Below are 14,628 nucleotides of genomic sequence, written 5' to 3' on the forward strand. Positions count from 1 at the left end.
TGTTCATCTGAAGTGCCGTCAGAAACAAATCTGCCTACATGTCCCTGCTGCGTGACTGTAAAGCCTTCTGAAGTTAAGGCAGAAAAAAAAAGCCGTGTGGCATCTTGCTCACGCAATATGAAACTCAAGAGTTGAAGCTTATAGCTCAGCCTTGTGGCAGAAAGGTGAGATGGAAACAGCATTTAAAGTAGATAGATAAATACTTTATTAATCCCAAGGGGAAATTCACATACTCCAGCAGCACCTTACTGATACAAAAAACAATATTAAATTAAAGATTGATAATAGTCCAGGTAAAAACAGACAATAACTTTATTTAATGTTAACGTTTAACCCCCCCAGGTGGAATTGAAGAGTCGCATAGTTTGGGGGAGGAACGATCTTCTCAGTCTGTCAGTGGAGCAGGACAGTGACAGCAGTCTGTCGCTGAAGCTGCTCTTCTGTCTAGAGATGACACTGTTTAGTGTCAACAATAGAGCCTGTCTTCCTCACCAGTTTGTCCAGGCGTGAGGCGTCTTTCTTCTTAATGCTGGTTCCCAGCACACCACCACGTAGAAGAGGGCGCTCGCCACAACCGTCTGATAGAACATCTGCATCATCTTATTGTAACATGCAAAGAGAGAATTAGTTCATTTCACAAGGTAATAATGACTGTTCCATAAGTTTCTTTTTGTTATAAAGAATTAAAAAATACTAATCTTCTGTGGAGTGTCTACTTCAATAATCTCCCCCCAGATGACCCTTAAACCTCTCAGCTTTGTCACGCTGTCTTGGAAGGGCTGCTAAAACTCTTTCTCCCTTATACCATTGCAGCAAACCTCTCTTTTTTTTCTTTCATTTTACTTTTGACTTTGTCTAAATTGACATACTCCTATTTTATTTTATTGCCTTTAGATTGGATCTAAATCTTTTAGGTCTCCTTAGCAGTTGTCATTTTTAAAATATTCAAAGAAACTGCCTATTCAGAGTTTTGAACTGTGGCATTGTTTTTACCAAACTCAAAGAAGCCTAATAATATGCTTAAAGTATTTTTGTAGAATGCTAAAGCGTAAACTACTAAATTATGTAATGTATTTTTATGAATGCCTATTTATTGATTTACTATCTAAAATGCATGTGTTTTTTTTTTGTGTCGGAATGGTAAAAGTGACACATTTTTGTGTATATACACATGCACTTTTCACTTTTCTTATTTTTGCAGAAATTACTATTACTGTGTAAATATTCAAAATAACACAGCATAATGTAAGCATGCATGAAAATTGCATTTGTGGATTAAGACAAAATAGAAATGCTGATAACTCGTATATAAAGACTATATTTTTAATAAATTGTAGTCATTCAGACACACCAGTTTTTCTGGTTAAACCCTACATGTCTCTGTTGTAGTGTGACAATCAGTAAACAGTCCTATCATGTTAAATTTAACTTCACTTCCACTTTCAGGATACTACATGTCCTAGTGTTGAGTATTGCACACAAACATCTTTTGATGTTGATTCAGGATAGCTCTTGCTACATACCCCCTTGGGAAGCAGTGTTGTAACCTACATGGTTTATAGATAAATGTGATAAGCCGTATTTAAATTTTACTAATTACACATATAGAAATGTTTCTAATTTGATGTAACGCCTATTATAGTGATTTACTTCAATGCTTAATAATGTTCGTGTTGTTCTTTTTCTCAAAAAACAACAAAAATAAGCTTACTTCTTCTCCTTCTCTGTTTAACTTAGTGGTGGAGAAGAAGGTATTACTGAAAATGCTATAAACATAGTTTAAGTCTCAGCTTGGTTGCCATCTGTGTGGATTTTGCTAGGTTTTCTCTGAGGACTTTGTTTTCCACCCACAGATCAATGACAAGCTGTTAGGTGGACTGCTGAAGAAGCTTCAGAAAAGTGATGGAAAGATTAAATTTGAAATGTGTGGTTACTACTCTTTCTAGGTCCCTATCCAGAAGAATTAAAAAGACATGAAGTATGGTCAGTATTCTAGAGGATGAAGGACTGTGACACAGTGAGAGAAAAATAAACAAGAATGATTAGAATAAATCATATATTTTAGAAGTAATACTTCTTTTGTGCTGTAGGAACAAAGGATGAACCACTATGCTCAGAGCTGAGGATTGAAAACAATTCTATTACTATTAGCAGCTGAAGGACACAGTTAGATGATCAAACATTAACATTACTGTATATCAAATGACTTTTCACACTGGATGCTCACTTAATTATATTGTAGACTGTCAGTGCACAGGAGTGTTGACTGAACTGTGGTGTTGCATATCACTACTTTCCAATCCCTTACTTTCTAATCACTCACATTGTATGAATTATGGTTAGCTTTGTAGTTTGCCTTGTATATAGGTTCTACTAAATAATAATAATAATATAAATATCATTTTGGTTGCTGGAGTACACCTGCTGTTTTTTCTTTATTTATGCAGTTAGTTTAAATAATTTCTTTTAAATAGCTGCCAAAAAAGAACGGTACTGTCTGCTCTTGGTGCATGCTCAATTCAACAGGGATAGCAGATCTAACTTAAAACAAGTTAAATCTGTCAAGCTAGATCTGTCAAACTACAACTCACATCCCACCACCTATATAACCCAATGGAATTTTTCCAGCTGCCTCTGATCATCACTTTGGCCATTTGCTTCTCAGGAAACGGGCTCTGCATGTGTCATTTCATACTCTGATTGGTTCTTGTAAGTGCCACTCTAGTTTAGATGCGTTTTTACATTGAGGAACGGTGTCATTATCTGACAGTGGGGTGAAGACTAGTTTTTCTGTTATAAGAAAAATGCATAACTGCTTATCTTGGCAGCAAATGTGAATTGTGCAATCAGTCATCAAAACAATAAATGTACTGTAATGAAGGCTTTCACAAGGGTGTCTGTTGATTTTATCACATGACACAACAAAGATACATCAGCATTTTTTTGTGGTCTCACAGGACAGAAGCTGCTGTTCTCCCACCCATTTCAGTTACCTGGGATGAGTTTGTGTCAGTGTAGTTGTCTTTATTATTTCTGTATTCACTAGCATACTTAGGACACCACATTAACCATCTGAAAAGTTTTGTACAATTTTGTCATCTGCAGCCATTTGATATTTTTCGGAAGTTAAAGACCCTTTTCTTTTTGTTTAATTTAAATTGTCATGTGAATAAAAGCATTCTAGGAATGGCAGAAAGAGTGGCACAGAGCCTGTTCAGCTTTTAATGTGAAACGAGTTCAGGACTTTTGTCCTGCCATTTCATTTTGGACTTGTGTGGCATAACGGCCTCAAGTGGGATGCTTTTCAGATGCTAGGGAGAATTTAGTCCCTCTGGACTCCTAACATGGAGCTCAGTAAACCAAGACTTCTTTCTAAAGGACTTGAGAAGTATTTTTTTAGCATGTTGAATATTCCAGTATATTGTTATAGTCTTCATCTATCTAAGACTTGATATTATAGTTGCTAATAAAGCAATATAACACTGTCTAAATAATTATGAATAATTTTGGTTATTATGATTACAATGCATTTTGTAGATATAGATAAAGACTGTTCAATTTTTTCCTTTTTTCAACTTCTCAAAACATTAGACTATAGTATCCATATTACTAAACGAGAATGGTAAACCGGATGGACGCAGGGACATCCGGCCATGGGCCGTGGATGCAAAAGATGTACTGCGCAGGCGCCCCACAAATCCCACCCCCCCTCAAAGCAACGGAAACTGGATGGAATGCAACGTAAAATAAGAAATGAGGCGCCGCGCCCATAGCACACAGAAAAAAGGAGTCAGACGCCGGCGCCGTACACAGCGCCGCACGAAGCCCATTGCACACGAAACGGGACACACACAAAGAAGAGGATTGAGACCCACGACACACAAAGCCCCCCCCCCAGTAACTGAAATAAGAAATGAGGCGACGTGCCCCTAGAACACCAAAAACAAAGGAGTCACACGCAAGCACCACATAGCACACGAATCGGTTCGCACACAAAAAAGACGATTCAGACCCACGACACACAAACACCCCCTCCACTAACAGAAATAAAAACTCAGGCAACAAGCCCCTAGCACACAAAAAAAAAGAAGACGCAAGCGCCACACAAAGCCCATTGGACACGAAACGGGACAGACTACGGACATAGCACACGAAACGTACACAAAAAGGACGATTCAGACCCACGACCACACTAACATAAATAAGAAATGACACACAAAGCCCCATTTCTGAACGAACCGTCCGTATTAAACATACGACATCTCAACACATTCACACTATGCAGCATAGGTGGATCTCATTACAATGAGGCACGATCCTCCTTATTACATATCCATATTTCTAACGCTGAAGAACAAACAAGTCATGAATTCACGATCACGGGTACAAAACGATACGGCTCAGGTAACGGGACCAAACACACGAGCCCGCATGAAAAAAAACAATACACGTCGGCGCCTACAATGTGCTTCTGAAACTCCGGAAGAAAAAATGTCTCGGCTCCAAAAACGCAAAGCTCAACTAACACAGTTACAGAAACGAACCCAGATGTACAGACACAATGAACGTAGACGCAATGCACCGCGCGTCTCAAAGTGCTGCATCGAAACAGTCACGGGTTCAAAACGAAACACCTCCCGTCTCAGACATACAGAAACGGCAGCGAAGGGACAAAATAAATAAACGCAGACGTCTACAACGCGCATCTGAAATGCCGGAAAACAAGCAGGCAAGGCTCCAAAAACAGAAAGCTCAACTGACCGACATACAAAAACGGGCAAGGCTCAATACAAACAATGCACGCCGTAAACTACAACAGGCTTCTCACACAGCACAGGCAAATCGATTACAGCTCCAAAACAACACGTCCCAAATACTGGACATACAACGACGCGCCTCTCAAACGGCACAAGCAAAAGATACACGTCACGGACATCAACGACAGACACCTGCTAAACGCTTGCGCCAGTTAGCTGACAACGCGTTCAATAATGAGTCCACTATTCAGGAAAATTCATTGTAATTAATGAATGTCATTTGCAATCATTGTCATTCACTTAACTTCCCTTAAGAAACAATTGGCAATACAAGTAATGAATTTACACGTTGTTGTCAAAAGGGTCAAATTAGACTGCCTCCTTTACATTCATTTCCTGAATATCTACAGAAGCTTCTAACTAACGATGTACCTGAAAGTAAAAACTTTATGAACTGCATTAGATCCTACAAATCGCTATCCACTATGAACATGAACAGTAGCAATGCACGTGACATCCGTCTTGCAAAACTGTTAATTATTGATGAATGTACAATGGCATCCAGTCACTTACTCAACACCATTGATAAACTTCTACAAACGTTGATGAATAATAATATTCCCTTTGGAGGAAAGGTACTTTTATTAGGAGGAGATTTTAGACAGTGCTTAGCTATTGTTCCACATGCCATGCACTCAGCTATTGTTCAGTCCACCTTAAAATACGCAGACAATTCGCATCGCTTTCAAAATATACAGTTAGTACAAGACATGCGATGTCCAGATCCAGATTATAACAATTGTTTATTACAACTGGGAGATGGTACACTCACCAATACAGATGGACTTCACCCAGATATTATTACAATTCCTCAAGCCTTTATCTGCGACGACTTAGTTACAGAGATATTTGGAACAGCAATCTCATTAGACCAAATACCCCTTTTAACACAATGCACTATATTATGTCCAAAAAATATTAATGTGGATCACATAAATAACCAAGTCATTGCATTACTTCCTGGAGAGACACAACTCTTTCTAAACTCTGACAAAGTTGACTCTGATGACGACAATGACCATCTTCATTTCCCCTTAGAATATTTAAACACTATTAACCCAGCCGGATTACCACGACACAATCTTAGCCTTAAAAACGGAACAATAATCATGCTATTAAGAAACCTTAACACTAAACAGGGTTTATGCAATGGCACACGTTTGGTCATCAACACCATGACACACAATGTTATTCAAGCGACAGTTCTTACAGGATCACATGCTAACAATACTGTTCCGATTCCTAGAATTGACCTTACAAGTTCTGACCTGAAATTACCTTTTACACTTAAACGGTGACAATTCCACATTAAACCTGCATTGGCCATGACCATCAACAAATCAGAAGGACAAACCATGGACAAGGTTGGCATCTACCTCTCTGAACCCGTTTTTGGACATGGACAACTTTATGTGGCCTTCTCACGAGTTCGACGTTCATCTGACGTTAAAGTTAAGGTTATAAGTGCTCCATGCCAAGGAAAACTCATTCAAGGACAAGACACCATCTTTACTACTAATGTTGTGTACAAAGAAATTTTCCAATAAACCTTTACACTGTGCCACACACTTTATTGTTTGCTTTCTATATGCATCATCTACACCTTCACGCATCATCTACACCTTCACACTATGCTATATCTCATTCATTCATCACGCTCTTTGTCATTTCCCAACACCAGGGGTTGGCGAGCGAAGCCCCCTAGTGAGATATATTAGCAGTGTCCCAGGAAGTTGCCAATAGATATGAGAGAAATGACCAGTTTCCTCAACTAACATATGGGTATGTAATAAGGAGAGTGGGGTTGTCGACATGATGTTTACATCATAGTGGCCTCAGTAATTATTTCAGCAGAACCTGTATTTAGTTATTCTTTGAAGGCCCATCTCCCCAAGCGTTTAAAGGATTGGTTTTAGAAGTAAAGTTTAAATGCAGTCTTGAATGAAGTTTCCCTTCATTCCTTTTCTGTGATGTTTGCATGTACTTGAATAATATGGCATAAGTTCAGTTTCCCAGTGTTTTACAAAGCATAGAATAAGATAATTAGCCCTTTGTTTTTGAAGCAGCACAAAGTAAAAATGACCAAGGAGACCAGTCCCTAAAGACTTAAAAAATTTCTTTTCCCATCCTTATTATAAAACATCTCTTTAGGCAGCACTCGTTGGAGCCAGTATCTGTGGGGGTTACAAATTCCCGTCTGGTCTCTTACGCCACCCTCACATTTCATTCTTGAGAACCTTTTGCTTATTTTTCCTAACACTGGTTTGCAGAAGAAACTGTTGAACTTTTCCATTTGTTGTTCTTTTAACTTTATTAGGATCCAGACTAGGAGAAGACCTCATTTGGTGTTTTTTTAAGATTAGGTGTTTTGTTTTTTTTTGTCAGTAGGGAATTTCAGCTCAAAAATGCAGTGGATGTTAAAGGATAGTTACTTTTTGTTATTATTTAAACGTGGAAGGCTTGAAGTGTCATTTTTATAATCTTAAATAAGAAACTGTGACTGTGACAGAAAGTGTCCTTTGGCCCTAGGGCTACTGTTGTAATTTACAAAGGTTCCTCTGATTTAATCATATGAAATTAATTTCAACACCATTAACAAAGACTCTTCCCCTGGCAATAAAAAAATCACTCAAGTGGTAGCACCCGGCAGGGTGTTTTTTTGTTATGGCCATTTCAAACAATTTTAACATATTGGAGTAAAGAGGATGGGGAGCAAAGTTCATTTTGTAAATGTAGTATAAAGGTATACCCTTTATATTAGTTCATATTATTTATTTTACAAAACTTGTAAAGTGAGTGTTTGATGTTTGTGAAACAATTTATAGTCTTTTTATTTTCCTTCTGTTACAAACTGCTTCTGTTCTGAATAAACGAGATGCAGAAAAAGTGGGTGAATGTAATGCAGAAGAATTCATGACCTAGGTTCTGAGGTATTGCACTTAAAGCCATAGATGGAAGCAATTAGAATTTCTTAAGAGTGGCAGAATATGACAAAAAAAATCTTTGAATCATAGAATCTGATTTTCCTTTACCAAATGAAATTTTATTTCTTGAGTAAATTTAATGATGTAGTTTGATGTCTTGCGGTAAGATAATATTTTAATGCTTTTCCCTCTGTTAAGGTCTTTTTTATTTATTGTATAGAAACAGGATAGGTAGGTTTTGGAATGTCATTTTCCAGCTCTGTCTCTCCTTTCTTTTTTTTCTTCTAAGGCTTTTACCACTGTTAAGCTTCCGGAACCTGTAATATTCCTCTTTTTGGTTGCCTCCCATGGATTTAGCTTTTTTTAATTTATTTTTTGTTCCCAACTTCTAAAAGTGGACTTTACTGCATGCTCTTTATACCGTGATTTTTGTGGACTACACCCTGTAAAGCAGTTCCACCCTCGCTGAGCCTGCTTTTAGCACAAAGCTTTTCGTGTTGGCTTTCCTTCCCCACCCTGCATTCCGTTTTCCCCAGGCACTTTGCTAAAGCTAGAACTCTCCACCCCCCACCACCCCCCTTCCCCCACCCCCCAGGACTAACAGCCCTGCACTTCTAAGCAGCATTAACTCCCTAGATTACCTTGAGCTCTCCAATCCTCCAACCACTATCCCCCTACCCACCCACACATGCGTGCACACACAAACATACACATGCTTCCCCTCCCGTCATTAACCTCCTGGGGCTGCTTGATTTATTCCCTCCCTCCCTCCCTGATAGAGAATGTGGCCTTGGTAGTCCCTAAAAACAACATGAAGAGAAATAACAACCTCTTCTTTCCACCCTCCTGTTTGTACCCTGCATTTTTTTCATTCTCCTCTCCCACACTACTTTTAAATTGCCTTTGAATTCTTGAGCTTTTTTATATAAATGAATCACTCCCTCTTTCCCTGGATATACTGTTGACCCTTTCACTTCCACAGTGTAGAGGAATCAAGAAAACTAAAAAAAGGACTTGGTTACATTTTGATTTCTTTGCAACCTGAAAAGGCACCCAGGTAATGTTACAGAACTATGTTCACAGCTTTTGCTAATCTTAGCAGTATTTGCCTTGGAAATTAAAAAATGTTAATGTGGCTTTCAGATACATGGTAGGTTCTGCCTCATCTTTGTTAGTTACAGGAAAGACTTTACCTGACTGTGACTTTTGACATGCCTTATAAGAATCATGCTGAGAAAACCAGAATGAAATATGCTATTTGTAATGTGCATCAGTAGTAGCACTTTTAATATTACTCTGCATTTTTAGAAAACTGTATCTAGATTTTAATTACAGGGTCACAGAGAAAGACACTAGTGGAATGGACACATGTTTATTATAACGTACACACATGCACATATTTATATATGCTGGGCCATTTTAGAATCACTATAATACCACATAGTGGTACCCAGTGAAAAACTACATATGCACAGGGATAATGTGAAAACTCCACACAGAGACCAATGAGAAACTATTTTAGATTTAAGATAAAGCTCTTTTTTGTCTATCCCTATAACTTCATATCTAGGTTTTTGATCTGTGGACTCCCATCCTCACCTTTATATACTGTATGTTTTTGTCTCTCAGATTGGTTACATTCGTACACAGCATATGAATCAATGCCTCTTAAATCACTTTACTCTGTTAGGGACACCTGACAGTTCATGTGATTGTTTCATGATGCAGGCTAGTGTCATCCCATAAAGCCAGTGGTGGGAATTTATTACTGCCCCAGAGGTTCTAGTAGTCATCTCACCATTCATTTGTTAGCATAGTTATAGTTCCAGGCAGAGTGCCTGTATAGTTTGTCTCCGTTGTGTCCAGTATCTGAAGTACAAAGTGCTTGACCCTGACAATGATATATAGTTCCTTCAGATCATACCTCTCATATAAAGAACTAAAATGAACTTAGTTTCACCATCAGCCTGGCCAGTACCCAGTATATACTGCTTTAATTTCAGTCTCTCCACTTTTGAGTGCAGGTTGGTGCATACAAAACAGTTTTACTTGTATGTCTTCCAAGTGAAGTATGTACTGCTCCCAGCTAACCTAGTACATCAGCACTGACTACTAGAGAGTGAAAAGAATGCGGTTTGTTTTTCTAATGTTAATATGTTAGGACATTGGCACAGCTCACTCCTAGCCAGAACTCAGTCTAGTCACTCTGTGTGAGACGCTTGTGGGTTTCTCTGGAAACTCTTCTTTCCTTCCACATTAAGTACTGACCATGTTTAGAAGGAAGACCCATCCATCTACAGCAGTGGTCTCAAACTCCGGTCCTGGATGGCCGCAGTGGCTGCAGGTTTTCATTCTAACCCTTTTCTTAATTAGTGACCTGGTTTTTCTGCCAATTAACTTCTTTTTGAATTGATTTTAATTGACTTGTTCTTGAAGGGTCAGACCCCTGAATTGTTTCTTTTTCCTTAATTAGCAGTCAGACAATAATGAGATAGAAAATGAGCCAAAACATGACCAGCAAACTGTGTCCATCACGCAATATCTGAAAATCGAGAAAGATGAAGGTCCCCGGAATGTCGATCTACTCAGGTCCCCAAAGCATTTTAACAGGGGTCTCAGAAAAGAGAAAATCAATACTTTTGGAAATGTATGCCATTGCACAATGAGAGCAGCAACAAGCCATGGAATTAAAGAACGGGTTTAATGAACAACAAGAATCGGCACCTAATTATCCAAATGGTTGCAGTGAAATTGGTTGGAGTTTGAGGCCCTGACTTAGCTGGTCTTCTGTTGGCTCACTCACTTCACACATCATTTCTGTTTGGGTGCCATTTAAGGAAAGAAATTCAGGGGAACAAATCTTAAAAAAACAAGTCAATGAAAGGAAAAGGAATTAATTAGCAGCGAAAACTGGTCACCAATTAAGAAAAGGGTTAGAATGAGAACCTGCAGCCACTGCGGCCCTCCAGGACTGGAGTTTGAGAACCCTGATCTACAGTGTAGATCCTCCCAAATGAATGGTCTGAGAGGAAATTGTTGCTTTGGCATTTCTTTCCTACCATCCAATTTTTTTTATACATTGTGAGGACAGGTGTGTTTTCTGTGAGAAAAGATAATATTTTCAGGTACAGGTGACTCCCATTTTTGTGAAACTCATTTGGAGATCCTCAGTTACTTAGTTTTGTAAACAAATCATTTTATCAGTTTATGACAAGCTTATCCAAAATATATAAACACTATTATTTAGTCTTTGCATTTGTTTTGTGAGCACAGAGGACAGTATTTGTGACAGCAATGAGTATATACTTTCAGACACATTTTTTATTTGAAAATTAAAACAAAGTTTGGGCAGCATATGGTTAGGAAATAGCCAAACAATCTCAACTGGTATACACTGGGAGATGTAAATTATAAATAAAGCTTCAGCTGTGAATAGTGTTAGTGTCCCATTTGTTACAAAGATAAAACAAAACTGATGTACTATTTATAAACATATATAGTTTTCCCTGTATGTTTATAGCACTGTTTTTATACAACTTAAAGATCTGTGTATTAAATAGTTACATGTACAATTATTGAATTAATTCAAATACTTATCTGTACCTTAGACATGGTGTTGTAAGATGTTTAAGGGGTCATGTTTAAGGGATTAAGAGGGGAGGGACAGTGGAGATTCTAATGAAGAGAATAAGAGGTATACAATCAACAGGGCACTCTGAGGCATATACAGTATATTATATCTTTAGGAAAAATATTTTTTGAGCTGTTGATACTGCTGATGTATTTCAGTATTTGTTGATAAGCTTGAAGTTCTGAGACAGCAATGCTTGCTTTTCATGCTAGGATGTTGTACAGGTGTTTTTAAATAGATCACATCAGGGTGGTGTATGTGTACCAACCACGTTATTTAGAAATACCACCCAGATATTAATCAGTCAGCTACCATATAAAAGAGTTTAAATCAAAAGTTTGATATACTTTTGAATTGTTTATACCTAGGATTCTTATGAATCTTGATTTTTAACCATTCTAAAAATCTGTTAAAAGTAAAGGATTGTCTGTGTGAAAGAGGTGCTGCAAAAAGAAAGGTTACCCATATTTCAGGACGATTATGTTTAAATGAAGAGTGCTTTGGAATTTAGAGAGGAGTTCAAGAGTGAGATGGGAAAGAGCCCATTAATGATTTAGTGAAGGGTGTCCTGTGTAAAAGAGGTACTCCAAAACAAAAGTTCCTCTGTAATTATACAAGACTGTTTTTAAACATTTAACACTCCACAGTCTAGATAGAAATTCAAAAGTGAGAAAGAAATAGACAGAATGAGAGAACACTTCAATAAAAGGGACTACAGTATATAAAAGTTGCACTCCAAAAAGAATGTGCCTCTCAGTATTGGATAGACACATCTGTTTAAATACATATTTAAATATCATCCTTACCTCTCTGACATAAGAGAATAATTAATTATGAGCAGATAGGTGAGCCTGGTTATAGTTTGGCATGGAGTTTTAGGTGAGAGTTTAAAGAAATTCAGAGGTCTTATGTAGTAGGAGAAATATGAAATAGTAAGGAGAGCACGTAAATGTACTTGCCTCTATTTTTAAAGGTTAGTTTGGCTGTCATATTTTTATTATTATTTTACAGTCTATTACAATGCATAGTGGATCACAGTTTACATACCACACAGACATGCTGCGGCATTCTACTGCTTAACCTTTTTATGATAAATTTAAGACATCATTGTTTTTCCGTTTGTATGAAGGGTTATAATTTAAATCAGTGGAAGGTTAAGACATAAAAGAAGAAAAAGAAATACCTCACATCTTTCATAAATATATCTATTGTTTCCCATAAAAAAAAAATCTTGCATTAATTTATTTTTATTTTTTAAATTATTCCAGTGTCTATGCTACCACGACATGCATAAACTCAGGGTTTTTTCAGTTTTTCCTCTTATGCTTTTTCATACAATTGCTGCATCAAAAACAATTGCTCTCAGCTTGAAAAGGATGTGGAAGTTATACATTCACTTTAATGTAGTGTTTTTATGTAAATTATTTTACTATTCACTACCCGTGCTACCCTTCTAAAATGTGTTGAAATGTAAGTAATCAATGTAGACCTAAGTGTTAATGTTTGCAGTGCACTATACAATGTGAGTGTTATATGCCATTTGGTGTGGGATTTGTAAAAGCAGTGTTAATGTTTGTGGTGCACCATCTTTTGGAAAGACAGAGACATTGCAACTGGAAGGACACACAGACAGACAGACAGGCAGACACTTATCCTTTAATTAAGGTGGATGTACTAATCCACAGTTTATTATTATTTGCAAGAAATAGAAAAGTCTGTTATATGCCGTTTGGTGTGGGATTTGTAAAAGCAGATTTAATGTTTGTGATATGCCAAATGCATTTTATTACTAAAAATTAGAGGTGTTGATTAGCTGCCATTAGCGTATGCGAGTAATACATTGAAAATGTATGCAATTACATTTTTTTTAACTCAGTCCTTAAATGCATTAATTTAATCTGGTCAATTTGACCATGCTTCAGACTTAGTCAAACAGCACCAAATGAATCCAAGTCTAATAGTAAGTAGCACTTGATCATTTCCTGTTTTGTTTCTTGTTAATGATTTTCTTCCACATACATCAGCAGAGTCACCACTCATCCCTTGTAATATGGAATTATCCTGTACTGGAACATAAAATACAGTGTACTGTATTGAATCTATAAGAGACACAATTTGACCTGTATTTTTGTACATATTTCATATGTACTGTACACTAGCTCTTCAAAATGCAGTGAATAACATGAGGTCAGTAAAATCAAACCAGTTATACATGCAGAATTTCTGTGGTGCACTAATATTGCGGATGGTCAAGCACTCATTATGCTGCATATGTTGTTGGTAAAAAAAAAAAAAGATAAAAAGAAGTTATATTGCACAGTATAATGGAAGGTCCGCAACAAGACACAAGACGCTACATGCAGTAATGTCTGCTAATGCAAGTTAGCTCTTAAAATGTAAGAGGCTGTCAAGGTATAGGTCTGAGTGTGAGACAGAGTGTCAGTTGGTCTACACTGTCCCTGGTGAAGAAATACACTTCCCATTCGTTTTTTTTTTGGTTACTCATGGATAAATATTTGATCTACTACCCATGTCCGAGAGCTAAAGAACACATGACACAGACAGCTCGACCCCATATACCTCACTCACACATGCCCAATGCAGATTTGATATATTGTTGTTTAATTAACTGTATATTACCCACTGTAGCCAATGTTACGGCCTACATTAGCCTATATTATACTGGAACCAATAAAACAAGGCAATAATCAATGCAAACTGAGCATGCTAATATTTCTATCCACTTGGGCTGAAGGTTAAGATAGTTAGACTTATTTTATAATTCATAAATGATATATTTTCAGACAGTGTGTAATTTAAAACATATTTGAAAACATCTGTTTTTTTATACAGTGGTGTGAAAAACTATTTGCCCCCTTCCTGATTTCTTATTCTTTTGCATGTTTGTCACACAAAATGTTTCTGATCATCAAACACATTTAACCATTAGTCAAATGTAACACAAGTAAACACAAAATGCAGTTTGTAAATGGTGGTTTTTATTATTTAGGGAGAAAAAAAAATCCAAACCTACATGGCCCTGTGTGAAAAAGTAATTGCCCCCTGAACCTAATAACTGGTTGGGCCACCCTTAGCAGCAAAAACTGCAATCAAGCGTTTGCGATAACTTGCAATGAGTCTTTTACAGCGCTCTGGAGGAATTTTGGCCCACTCATCTTTGCAAAATTGTTGTAATTCAGCTTTATTTGAGGGTTTTCTAGCATGAACCGCCTTTTTAAGGTCATGCCATAGCATC

General features: G+C 37.3%; 1 protein-coding gene across 2 annotated transcripts in view; it reads left to right on the plus strand.

Annotated features, from left to right (window-relative positions):
• zbtb46 (zinc finger and BTB domain containing 46) overlaps positions 1-14,628 on the plus strand; it is a 166,701-nt gene that overhangs the window by 80,645 nt on the left and 71,428 nt on the right. The gene's annotated exons all lie outside the window — the stretch shown is intronic.

Source organism: Erpetoichthys calabaricus, chromosome 10 (genome assembly GCF_900747795.2).
Source record: "Erpetoichthys calabaricus chromosome 10, fErpCal1.3, whole genome shotgun sequence".
Classification (NCBI taxonomy): Eukaryota; Metazoa; Chordata; class Cladistia; order Polypteriformes; family Polypteridae; genus Erpetoichthys; species Erpetoichthys calabaricus.